We start from the raw sequence: 13600 nt of genomic DNA on the forward strand, positions 1-13600 counted from the left end.
TATCTTCATATTTGCTTTATAGACATGAGACAACATAAGAGCAGAAGATTACTTTTGTAAATGTAGCTGGGTGCATTCTATAGTCTTTTTATGTGGTTTTATTATTTGAATTCTTAACTTATCCTTTTTGTACTACATCCCCCAAGCTCACACACACACATGCATCTGTTGATTTAAAGTTATATTTAGATATGGTAACATCCACTGGTTATGACATACTACCTTGAACAGCTCAGATATTAGGTTCCATTGTCATCTAACTTTAGAGTGAGGGGAAAAAAGTACCATATTATTGGATAAGTGATGTGGTGTCTCAAGAAGATTCTACTGTTATAACATGGGAGCCAAACTGTCTCTCTCTGTGCTGAAGGACTGGGCAGTTTCCATCTATCCCATGACCTGAGCCTTTACAATAATATAGGTTTAATATTCTTTTACTTTCCAAGTTGCTAATAATAAACATCTTTTAACAGAAGCCTCTGCACAATTGTAAATTAATACATTATCCTCATCTACATATCTCTAATTGTATAAGAAATACAGTGATAAACACTTTCCCATTCATTTTGGACTGGCATTTTCTGCACATTAGCTCCATACACTTCAGGTTTGCTACACGAGGCTTACAGAAGAAATATAACATTAAAGTTATTGCAAAAGCTATCCCTCTTTCTCAAGTGTTCACAATTGGGCTTTTGGGATATATTTATTGTGAACTATATTGCATTTTGCCTAAATATTTATCCTTTATGCTCTTCTGTATAAAGAAATTAATACATTGCTCCTTCATTTTTCATGAAACAGAATGTATTTCAAAATGCTTGTAAAATTCTGAAATGGTAACAGAAACAGAAATGGCACTGATTTCAACAAAAAATAAATGGCAAGGTTTGTTTTTAACCCTTTTTTCACCAGACTGCTGATTCAGCCTTTTCATGTTTTTCATCCTGTCTTGATCTTTACTGCAGAACTAATGTCCCTCTATAGGTTCATAGGTAAGTACTAGACTAGCTGCCCTTGCAGGCCATTTTAAGCCAAGCCAGTTTCCCTTTTGGTGTTTGAATTAACCTATTTCACTTGGTTTTAGACTGGTCTTACCAATCCTATGGTCAATAATTATGTATTACCCCTATTGAGAATAACTGGGATCACACCACAGATAATTAGAGGAGGACCCATGCATGGGATAAAGCATTTAGAAGCTGCCTCTCTCCATTAGTAGTACATGGGGCAGTCCTCAGGTAAATTTTCTGTTACTCACCCATAGATCCAAAGTGTGTTTCAGTATGAACTGGGATGAGCTTTGTTTTACTTGCATGGGGAATCTGTTCCAGAGTAGCAGTATCTTCCATGAGATATACCTGTCCATTCAAACTGTTCTGTTAATGTTGCAGAAGAAGTTTATATCCTTAGACTGAGTATTTTGCATGCCATTTGATTTGCTGATGTGCAGTAAATCCATCAATATTGGGTCGGAGGATGCCTTCTATGCCAGACACAGGTCACTTATTAGCAGTCTGTAGGATACCAAGTATAGTGATAAGGCTTTGAGTTGGTCAGGATATATTGTTTAGGCCTTGTATCCTTTTAATATGGTATCTCTGTGGGTGTTCCAGATACATGCCAAAGGGGGACATTATACTCAATAATTGGTCAAATGAGGACCAAATAAAGGGAGATAATGACATCCCTATATCTAGACACAATCTCTGTGTTTATAAGCTGCGCAGTATAGAAGCACTTTTTTACAACAATGGACACATATTGGTTGAAAGTTATGTCACTCTCCTCATAAGTTCCCAAATTTGGAACAACTGGGTCAGGTCTTAGGGGTATATGTCAATGTGGTAGTTCCATGGGGTAGAAGATATCCCAAAAGATGTAGTAGTGCATTTCATAACACTTAGTTTCAGTGCATGATTTTGGCACCAGTTATTTATTTGGGACAAACCTTCCTGCAGGATGACTAAGACATCTGAGAATCCAATGACTGCTCTTGGCTTGCAGTCGCCTGCAAACTTAGTCAACCAGCGTCCTTTGGTTTTAGCTTTGACTTCAGAGAAGTAGACACAAAACAATAGTGCTCCCAGCACCTAAGGCGGAGAAGAAATATCCTCCTAAATGTTCAAGAGCCTATGATTCCTCCTGCTGAAGGAGAGGAGGACAGTAATGATGACTGAGGTTTAAGTGGACTTTTCTATGATGATGTTCGAGACCCCATGGACTACAATCTCAATGTAAATGCACCGGAATTTGTCCCTTGTCACTTTGAACAGTCCAGCACCAACAATAGACTGAGTGATGTTTCTGTGCCTCTTGCAGAACCTGATGCTGATGGATGTCCTGCTATGCAAACTTCGGATAATGGTGCTGAGGACAGTTGTACAGTTATGGAGAAAGAAAGTGAAGTTATACAAGAGGAAATCTAAGAAGTAGACAATGTGACCAACCCTCAGAGCAGAATTCCCCAGTTGTCTCTTTGTTAAAATTGCATTTTACCTGCCTCTGACCTAGCACACACATGTTGGGGTCATTTATTGCACTCTTCTGACTAGTTTGCTACTTGTGTGTCTCTGCTATCCTTAAACAAAAACAAAAAAACTCTTGCTATTTGCCCACTTTCTATAATTTAAAAAAAGTTCAGTTACAGAGTTGCTGTTCTGAACTGTTTGTAAGTTTCTTGGAGGCCAGTGCTAACTTGTGCTAAAGGGAAGTCTCTGTGTTCACCAGTGGCAGTGGTTAACACTGAGCAGCCTGCTTGTCCCTGTAGGAGTGGTTACTGTCTAGAAACTGTAGTTTTATTGGCCATTTTGGGTCAATTCCAAACTCCTTGATCTCTCTCTCTCTCTTAAAACCCTGCAACTCTCTTTTTGCGCAGTCTTGCGCACAGAGCAGCGTCGGGCAGCACCGGTTAGCTGGGTTATACTATTCCTGGCTCCACAAATTTTCCCTTAGAACTACGCAAGCCTTAACTCAAGTGCTTCAGATCAACTGCTCTTATAGCAGCACTTGCATAACCCAAATCAGCACTTGTCCAAATCTCCTAGACAGCACTATTATTTTCCAAATCTCCTAGACAGCACTATTATAATACAGCATAAGACCCTCGATTGTCCACAAGACAAGTGAAATTTACTTTTCCAAGCATGTCCAGAGGTCAGCTTCAGGTGTACTCTCCAGTTCAGCTGGTAGAATTGGGCATCCTGAGGCAATGTCACAACTGCCCCATGTATACAGACAACCCTCTCCTCTTACCTCTAGACACAAACACTTGTGAGAGATGCAAATACACAGCCAGACTGGAGGCTAAGCGCTCTCAACCCATGACTGTAACAGACAGTCAAGAGGAGAAGAGACACACTAGCATCACACCACCAGTCACACATGGATCTACAAAACAAGCACCGGCAAAACATACACATAAATACACAAAAACATATTCAGAGGCATTAGATACAAATCTGAAAAAGAAACAGTGCCCTCCAAAGCAGACAAGCAAGCAACTTGCACCTCCAAACATAAGCCAGAAAACACATAATTCACCTGAGCAGTGTGCCTCACGACAGCCCCTAAGGCAAAACACCATACCCAACACGCTAGTAATAGGAGACTCTGTAGTAAGGCACACAGATGTTCCACTCACCAGGCTGAACAAGGAGAAGGTTACTGTCAGCTGCCTGTCGGGTGCTAGAATCCGCCACATAACACAGGCACTTAGGTCACTCCAGAACAAGTACAAGTATGATGCTGTCATTGTACATGTTGGTGTGAATGATCTAAGATGTACCTCCCTGGACTACATGAAAAGAGACATTGAGGAGCTCCCTGATCATGTAGCCCAAGCTGGTATGACCCTGACCTTGAGTAGCATACTACCTTCACCTAGAATGATACCACAATACAAAGACAAAATTATCAATTTCAACAATTGGCTAAGCTTCTGGTGTCATTCTAATGGGATCCAGTGTCTCTCTGCCTGGGATGACATGATAGACAAGCCTCGCTGTTTTGCCAGAGATAGTTTGCACCTGTCACCCCTAGGCTTTCGAATACTGGCCAAGGCTCTTGCCGTACCCATAGTGCCTTTTTTGGCAAGGCTCAAAAGACAAACCAACCACCGTAACCAGCACAGGTAACCAAAAACTAAGGGTAATGCCATTCAATGCCAGAAGTCTCAACCTCAAAATGCACACAGTCAAGGCACTCCTCAGTATGGAGAAAATTGATGTTTGTGCAGTGATGGAAACCTTGTTCAAGGCTCCATAGAGCACCCCAGCACTACCAGGTTACAATTCATATCATACCTTCCGGCCTGGATCGCAGTACAAAGGGCGGAGGTATATCCATATTCATCAGGGATACTCACATCTCCAGGTTAGTGGTGCAGCATGATGCCCCAGAGATCATCCATGCGCAACTATCAGCAGGCAAAATCACATTTCAAGTCGTAGCCTGTTATAGATCGCCCACCATGTCCCAAGATGCTCACTCAGCATTCCTTGAGGCATTGGAAAATATAAAGGCCCTACTCAACACCATAATTTTGGGTGATTTCAATTACCCTGGTATAGACTGGGCGAACTGCCAAAGTTCTAACTCCTATGCCCAGCGGTTCATAGAATTTATAAATTCAAATGCCCTTGAACAACTGGTATGTTCTCCTACTAGAGGGGACAACATATTGGATTTAGTCATCACAAATATGGGTGCCCATTGTACCACACCCGTTATCACTCCCTCTCTGGTCAGATCAGACCACAAACTGATAACCCTAGACATCCTCACCCCTCCACCTCCCCCAGTCAAAGAAACCATCGTAAAAAAAACTTTCCAAAGCAAACTTCAAACTACTTGCGTCAGAAGTGGAAAGCTTCACTATCCTCTTACAGAAGGATAATGATATCCAGGATGCGGAATCCTACACCAAGGCACTTTATATACATCTTCAGGATTGCATGGACTATGCTATCCCAAATAAAATCAAGACTCCTTCCTCAAGCAAGAAGAAACCAGTCTGTTGGACCCCGGCCTTAAGCAAACTATACAATAAAAGGAGGAGACTTATACAAAAAAGGCCAAATCTCAAGTAGAAAAATCTTCCCTGATCAACTTTAGTAAGAAATTGAGGGCCCTCATCAAGTCAACTAAAGCCAATTTCAAAAAGAAAGTTGCCAAGGATAACCATAAGGCCTTCTATGGTTACGTCAAAAACCTAAATGGCATTGCTCAGGTCTATTCTGAGCTAGTACAAAATGGAACAAAATACACTGACCCCACTGACATTGCCAACATCTTGGCTGACAGGTTCAGTGCAAATTCCCCCCCCCCCCCACCACCTACAGGGCCTATTACTATTCCAGGAGATTGGGTAACTCCAATTGTTACTGATATGTTGGTTAATAAGGCTCTATCTAAAGCTACAAACACTGCCTCCATTGGACCAGATGGTGTCCTGGGCTGTGTCATACGCGAGCTCCAAAATGAATTAACCCCGCATCTGAATACCCTGTTCAGTCTCAGCCTGTCGACAGGATATGTGCCCATAGAATGATGCACAGCAATGGTGGTTCCGCTGCACAAGGGTGGGCCCACAATCGACCCTGGGAACTACCGACCAATAAGCCTGACCCATCTGGCAATGGAGCGAATCATTATGGAACTCATAAATGGAGATATTGGGAACCTCCAAACACTTGACCCCACACAGTTCGGCTTCATCAAGGGCAGATCATGCCTCCTGAACCTGGTGGACTTCTTTGCGACAGTTACTCAGGTTATAGATAAAGGAAAGGAGGTACACATGGCTTACCTTGACCTTGCTAAAGCATTTGACACCATTCCCCATTCAGGTATTATTGATAAACTCACCAACCTGGGCATAAACCCTTAAGTCACAAGATGGATCATAAACTGGCTCTCAGACAGATCCCACAAAGTAAGAGTAGTGGGATCTATGTCCAAATCCAGTCCAGTAATGAGCGGTGTGCCTCAGGGCTCTGTCCTAGGGCCCCTCCTGTTTGGCATATACTTCTCAGAAGTACAGGCAAGCACTGAAGGGCTGTGGCTGACCAAGTTTGCGGACGACTGCAAACTGGGTGCTATAATAGAGTCTCTGGCCGACATGGATATCCTCCAGAAGGTCTTAACGAGACTGATGCATGGTGTCAAAGCCACGGTCTCAAGCTAAATGCTAAAAAATGCATAGTAATCCCCTTTGGAAAAACAGAGTACCCGTGAACTACCACATAGGAGGTAACCCCCTGAAATCTGAAGTAGTAATAAGGGATCTAGGGACCCGAGTAGATAGTCAGCTTTCCTTTGATAACCATGTTGCCAAGGTGGTTAGAAAATCCTTCTATGTGACCCATCTGATCACGAAAGGGTTCGCATCAAGATCTAAGGATGTATTGGTGCCCCTCTACTCTTCCCTCATCAGACCCATTATTGAGTACAATGCACCAATTGGAATGTACCTGGCTAGGCATCTCCAGCAGCTGGAGAGACCACAGAGGTACCTCACTAAGAGGATTACTGGCCTCAAACAGTTGCCCTATGCAGCACGATTGAAAAAACTAAGGCTTTTTTCTGTTGCATACCGCCTTCTCAGAGGCGATCTCTGTCTAACATACAGAGCCATGTCCAACCCAGAACTGTTGAACATGCTCCATCTTAGCAAAACCAAATCCACTTGAACTACACACTCTAGGGATATAAACCTCAGCACAACAATGAATAGAACATGCTGGAGGGAACGATTCCCTTCGCAAAGACTTCCCTTGCTATGGAACAAGGTCCCGATCTACATAAGAGAGAGCCCCTCACTATCACTCTTCAAGAGGAACCTTGACGAGTGGATGGGTAACAGAAAGTTCACACCAGGGATCATACCAACAGCTCTACTAGAGAGAGGCCAAGGGTACTAGCTGCTAGATCAAGGGCCCACGGAACTAACCAAAGGGGCGGTGAATACCGCACAACATGGCTGGGCTAATATATGCCTTCGGGCAGATAGCCCAGTATCTACCTATGAACCTATGAATCAAAGCCTCAGAGACTGATTTGACCCCCACAGAGGCTTACATATGACAGTTTGGGACATAGTACACAGGAGCCTGTGACTACTGCTCATTGGAGAGTCTACGCCCATGATCCCTATGCCTCCTGCTCAATTGGTGACACGCCATCCCACGTTAAGCATAATGTTGATCACCCTTGGTGGGATGTACCTTTGGAATGCAGAAATACTGTTCAGTTGATGGCACATTAGTGTTTGTGTATATATATATATATATATATATATATATATATATATATATATATATATATATATATATATATATGTGTGTGTGTGTGTGTGTGTGTGTTTTGCTGCTAATCTACCTTTGACTTGGGAGGACCCAAGTTTTCAAGCAGGGGAGAGTGTAGCTCCCACTGTATTTCACTGTATGGTTAACAGACTGCAGTCTTCCGATACATCACAAGGTGGAGCTCCTTTTCATTTGCTATAAAAGAGAGAAATGAAAGTGAAAGGGATCAGACTGAAACACAGGGTGAAGGAATAATGGACCTTGCATTAAAACCAGATTTTTCTAGTGTCTGGGATAGGGAAGTGAAGTTGCAGATCGTATCTTTCCTCCTCTGAAAATCTGGCCGATAGTGATCTGTGGAATCAGGAGATAAGTTTGGAACCAGTAGTTCCACGCCTGCATCTTATCAGCAAGGACAGGAATATTGTTGGGCCTATTATAAAGAAGCCATTTTTGATTACCAGACGGCTGTTGGGTGATCTCTACACTTCTGATCAGTGGAACTGCGGTGCCTGACATCCAGAATATTATCAACAGAGTGGTGAGAAGTTTCGACCGCCATTTTATACTTTCATAGGATTGTGCGATAGTTTTGACTGGGACTGCGTGCCTAGGCTTTTTCCCCTTTAATGCTTTGTGGTTTACAAATACCCAGATTTCATATGAGCTCCAACTTTGGGCCCCATCGTGCCGGCATTAAGATTGTAAGTAGTCACTGGCCAGTGAACAGGGTATAACAGAGTGTTTTCACAGTTTGATCTGATTAGAACTGATCAAGGTTATAGCTGCTGTTAGTATTGCTGCATTATAGAATCTTTACTGCTCAATGACATTGTATTTTTGCCCACATTTGCATGACAAGACCTCTCTTATTGAGTTCTGAGGGGTGTGATTTCACTGTACGTATACCTCATATTGCCTTATTGCTAAACTTTGTGCTGCTGCAATAATTGGTTTGCTACTGTGCTGTTGCCTGTTAAGACTAGAGTGTCCATCTAGAATAAAATATGTTATTATTTGCAACCTTGGTGTGTTGGGTGTAAATAGGAGTGTCACCAGAGTCAGGTAGGAATGAACCCATACACTATTCAGCTACACCTGCGGGTGCGCTACATAGCAGTTTGCAGTTCTATGACATTATAACTCTAAGATGGTAAAAATATCCATTCTTTGTTTTATACTTTATTATATACACTGGCATTAGCATTAACAATCTGATAAGTTTAGGACTACCAGATACTACCACTGGACATATAATTATGTCCTTTATTCAAATATATATGCTTGTTAGAAGTTTCTGCCAGCCATGGAGAGTGACAGGCCCCTCCAATACTAGACAGGGAGAGTGACAGACTCCACCAAAAGTAGCCCTCCATTGGCAAGCTAGCAATTCTTGTCTATCATTAGGGATTATATGTGCTTAAGGTCATTAACACAGAGAGGTGGAAAAGACCATCCTAGTCTGAAAAAGACAGAATTTGTTTAGGTTGTAGTGTGCAGACTGCTTTGATTGGGAGGCTAACTTTGCATACTGGCACCAAGCATTTTTTGAAAGCTGGATGTCGTCCTTTCCTGCTGTCCATTTTAGTAAATGCACTGCTTTGGATAACAAAGCTGTTGGAAATACAATGAAGAAGAATGATGTTGTAAGGCTTGCATAACAGGGAGAGACCAGATAAGCAGAGTAAAACTACTCAACAGATGTAACTGCATACAGCAAATAATGTGCTAAAAAATTCCCCAAGGCCTGTTCCAAACTTGTTTTGGCTTGGTTGCTGTCAGCACATATAATACTGGAAAACTTGCTTTGCTTCAGCTGTGTTGCATTTATGGTAACTCATATGAGAGGTTGTCCCATACCTGTTAGTGTTTGTATCTTGATTCAGAAATGTTTTCTGCATATATCTAATATCCCTGCATAACCCTGTATGTGCATATATGAGTATATGTACAATGCATAACTCCAGCCCTTATTATGAACAATCCTCTGTGAAAAGAGGATATCACTAAAATTAGTTTGTTACTTAATACTACTGATAAAGGCTGTATGATTGATTAATGGAGACATATAACATGGCCATATTGGTTTGAATGTATTGCTTTTAGTTTTGCAGGACTAGAAACTGAGGGACTTTCTTTTGTAGCTGCTCATGTTATCATAAACAGGATGATGTTTTTCAAGAACAGAATTTTGATTTTTTTTTGTACTTATTATCCACTTTGCACTGGCATGTCAGAAAGACAAAATAAGCTAACTGGATTAGCTACAGTGTTTGCTGACATGGAAAGTGGGAGACCAGGATAATTTAAGTTGCTAGATGCAGGACCTTAAGTGTAAGTCAGTTGTATTATCATGAGTGCTCCTTACATATTTGAACATGTCTACTCTTCTGAGCTTATAAACATGATTACAGACTCAATTAGCTAAATGTTCCCTACATAATCTGTACAAACTACAGTGCCTTTTGTTCTTCTAATCTTGTAAACTCAGTAGTATCAAATGAATATCTCAGTGATTGTGAATAAATATATTAAGACAGTATGCAAAGCAGCTTGCTACTGTTTTTGTGTTATGTACCTCTGAAAAAGTTATTAGTATCAAATATTATGTTGTGCTATTTTTCAGATAGAGCCCACTATCGATCTCGCTCTCTCTCTGTCTCTCGCACATACACACTTGCACTTCAGAAAATGCATGCTAACACAAATCCTATTATTTAACCAACTTTGGTGTTTCATGACAGTAATATTTAAAATATGTTATTATTTTTAGCCTTTGTTCCCTCCTTTACTTTTGGCTTTATGCAAATCTCTTGAGCGAAGTGGTCAAGAGGTATGTAAACCTCTTAACTGCTACTGCTCTGTCGTTCTCACTCTTCACACACACTCTCTCTCTCTCTCTACACACACACACACACACACACACACACACACACACACACACACACACACACACACACACAAACACACATACACACCTGGGAAAGGCTTGCCCAGGTTTATTAATTATGCCCTCTTCTGCTTAGACTATAAGGTAGTTACTGCCACCAGACAATCCTAAGCCAGTTAATCTAAGGCTGTTACAAAGGTACCCAATTATACTCAGTGAAATTAATAATTAATACAAATGGTAGTTTGATCAATGCAATAAGGCTTTCAGGAGTCGCAACAGAGTCACCAAACAGATATGAGTACTCTCACAGATTAAAATATTCTCAAAAAGACCAGCCACAATAAAAAGTTTAAATATATGTAATAATAATAAAATAATAAATAATAAAAGAACATGAAAATGGTAAATATCTATTTACAATAAACACCAGAGTTTCAATCACAGGAAATATTAAAAATAGCACAGGGTGACAAGATTCACACAGTTACAGAAAAAAAGCAATACTTAACTAATCTCACTATATTTTCCTGACTAATCTAAAGAGTTACTATTCCCTGGTCACTTACTACAGCAAGGCAAGACGAAGTAGTTGAGTGATCCTTTAATGTCAGGTTCCAAAAACAGAATGAGACTTCACTCTCAACTAGTATTATACATTAGTTTAGTAATGGATTTCAGAATGACATCACATTTGGTCATCTGACTCCTTGCTTTCATGCATCTCCCCACTGCTAGAAACTGCCTGGCTTTCGCATCTATATGTCAATAACACACACAGAGCCTTGCTAAGATTTGCTGCCACTCCTGTACGTCATAAAACCATAAAACACATCCACTTTTCCTAAAGGAGCAAATAAACCAAAATTTCTTGCAGACATTGTGTCTCTGGCTTCATTCAAAACTGTGAGACAACATCTTTATGGCCTAGACCCAGTAATTTAATTTCTTACTATTTGTAAAGTTTGATATTAACCAATTCTCTTCCAGTATCCTCTGTCATAATATATACATTAAAAACAGTTATAATAATGCATGTATATTTCTTTTTCTGTCCAGCAGGAAACACTGTTGATACATTTTTAACACAAGCAACTTTACAAATCCATTTTCAGCACGAGCATCTGTACAAATCAGTTTGATATACAAATGACATATAATTCTTTACAAAATTCCAGCTAGCTGTGCTCACATATGTTACACATCCACTGCCCTACTTCTCCTGGCTTAGCTGGCAAAACATCACAAACACAAACACTGATAACCATTTGCTAAATAATACAGTCTCACAATGAAAACTGACTTAGCATAAGCAGTAAACCTTTCTGTCATTGAAGCTCACATTCATTGAAACGGCATTAATACCCACATTCAAAGAAAATGCATCTGGCCAGTGGAGGATTAAATTTACCTTTCGACTGTATTCAAACTATAGGCTCCTTCCACACATTTTTAGGGCCATGCATACATGCATGTATTCTTTGATTCATCTTCCTGATTGTATTAAATTATATTCCTTGTATAATCTAGCACCACTTAGAATGTTTTAAATTTGCAGTTTTAAACATTCTTCTAGTAAGCAACGAAACAAAATGTATGAACCAATAATAACAAAACTACCATTTTAAGAAAATTTCAGCCATAAAAGGCCATTCAAATTTCTGTCATTACAGTCCACCAATATTAGTCAATAAGCACAATCTCCACAGAAGTAAGTCATCCAAATAATTCCACAGTAAAGAAATCTGTAAATAATGAAAGTGGTTGCTACTAGCAAGCAAGGTTACATTTTAGTGTTTCATCTACAAATTATGTGCCTGTTGCCCTTGAAGAATTAATTGCCTATATTGTGTTACATAAATAAAAAATTGGTAAACTCGTAATATTGCAATAAGGAATGACTGACAAACCAACAAGTAATTATGCTACTAACACTGCTTTCAAATTCTACTGCACAAACAGTGACTGCATTTGCTAAACAGTTAGTTGCTCATTAAAAACAGCCTTAGCATGAGCAATAGTACATTTATCTTCACTTGAAACTCTCAGTTCCATGAAAATGCACTGAAACTCATAATTCATTGAAAATGCACTGAAACTCATAATTCCCAGAAATTATACTGAAAGTCAAACTCACAATTCAGTCAGCATTCTAGTAGTTAGTGTAGAGGATTCAGGCTCTTTTCTCCACTGAAGTCACAATTCCTTCAGCAGTTTGGTAGTTGATGTAGAGGATTCAGACCCTTGTCTTCCACTGAAGCTCATAATTCCTTCAGCAGTCTGGTAGCTGGTATAGAAGATTCAGGCTCTTGTCTCCTGTAACCAAGTTACATGGTCAAACCTGATCACGTTAATTGACTAACCTGCAACCCCCTCCCCCAACCAGAACATTACATACCATACCTCCATATCTCTCAACCTCTTAGGACAAGAAATCTGGACAAAGCCTAAAATAATGGGGGGAACAAATGCCCAAAAATAGGGACAGATTTTAAATATGGTCAAGACAGAAAAGGAAAATATGTCAGAGAACCAGAAAAAGGGGCTGCATGGCTGGAATTGCTGCAAAGCTGAAAACAAATCATCACAGGCCTGCTCTGCCTTTAATACTGCTAGCAAATCCATGCTTGCTGGACAGTAAAATGGATGACTTGAGGCTGGAAGTCTACAGCAAAAATAAGGTGAGACATACCTGTTTATTGATGATTACTGAGACGTGGCTGCATAACAAGATCAATGACAGTGCTGTTAGCTTAGAAGGTTTCATACGGTTTCATGCAGACAGATGTCAAATTTTATGTGGAAAGACCAAGGGAGGTGGAGTCTGCATCTATGTGAATGAAAGATGGTGTAAGATCTATGTGATTGTTCAGTCACATTGCTCTGATAATCTAGAATTCCTGTCCTTAAAATGTAGACCCTTTTATGTACCTAGAGAGCTAAATGGAATATATGTAACAGTGGTATACGTTCCACCCAGTGCAAACACCACTGAGGCTCTGAGCAATCTTTATAACTCTATCTGTGAGCTGCAGAGGAAATACTGAGACTTTGCACACTTGGTTGCTGGTGATTTTACTCAAGCAGATTTGGGAGAGGTGCTACCCCACTACTAACAATTTGTAGATTTTACTAGAAGGGGTGCAAACATTCTAGACAAGGCATATTCCAACATCAAAGGTGCCTAGAGAGCAATACAACAAAGTAAATTAGCAAACTGTGATTATCTTACCATCATGCATCTACCAGCTTACAAAACAGCTCTAATCAGAGAAAATCCCACAGTTAAGCAGATCAGGGTCTGGCATGAGGGGTTTTGGAATGTCTCCAAGACTGTTTTGATAGTACCTGCTGGGACATATTCAAAGAGACAGCTACGTCAGATGAACAGGTGAACATAGAT

At 40.3% G+C, this 13600-nt stretch overlaps 1 protein-coding gene across 1 annotated transcript in view; it reads left to right on the forward strand.

The window, feature by feature from the left end:
* Positions 1–900, forward strand: part of LOC122807176 (transmembrane emp24 domain-containing protein 10-like) — a 100232-nt gene extending 99332 nt beyond the window's left edge. The window contains exon 5 of the mRNA XM_044078214.1: positions 1–900. This exon is cut by the window's left edge and continues 425 nt beyond it. The gene's annotated coding sequence lies outside the window, so the exon portion shown is untranslated.
* The last annotated feature ends 12700 nt before the right edge of the window (positions 901–13600 follow it).

Source organism: Protopterus annectens, chromosome 7.part0 (assembly GCF_019279795.1).
Source record: "Protopterus annectens isolate FY-2018-M chromosome 7.part0, PAN1.0, whole genome shotgun sequence".
Lineage (NCBI taxonomy): Eukaryota > Metazoa > Chordata > Ceratodontiformes > Protopteridae > Protopterus > Protopterus annectens.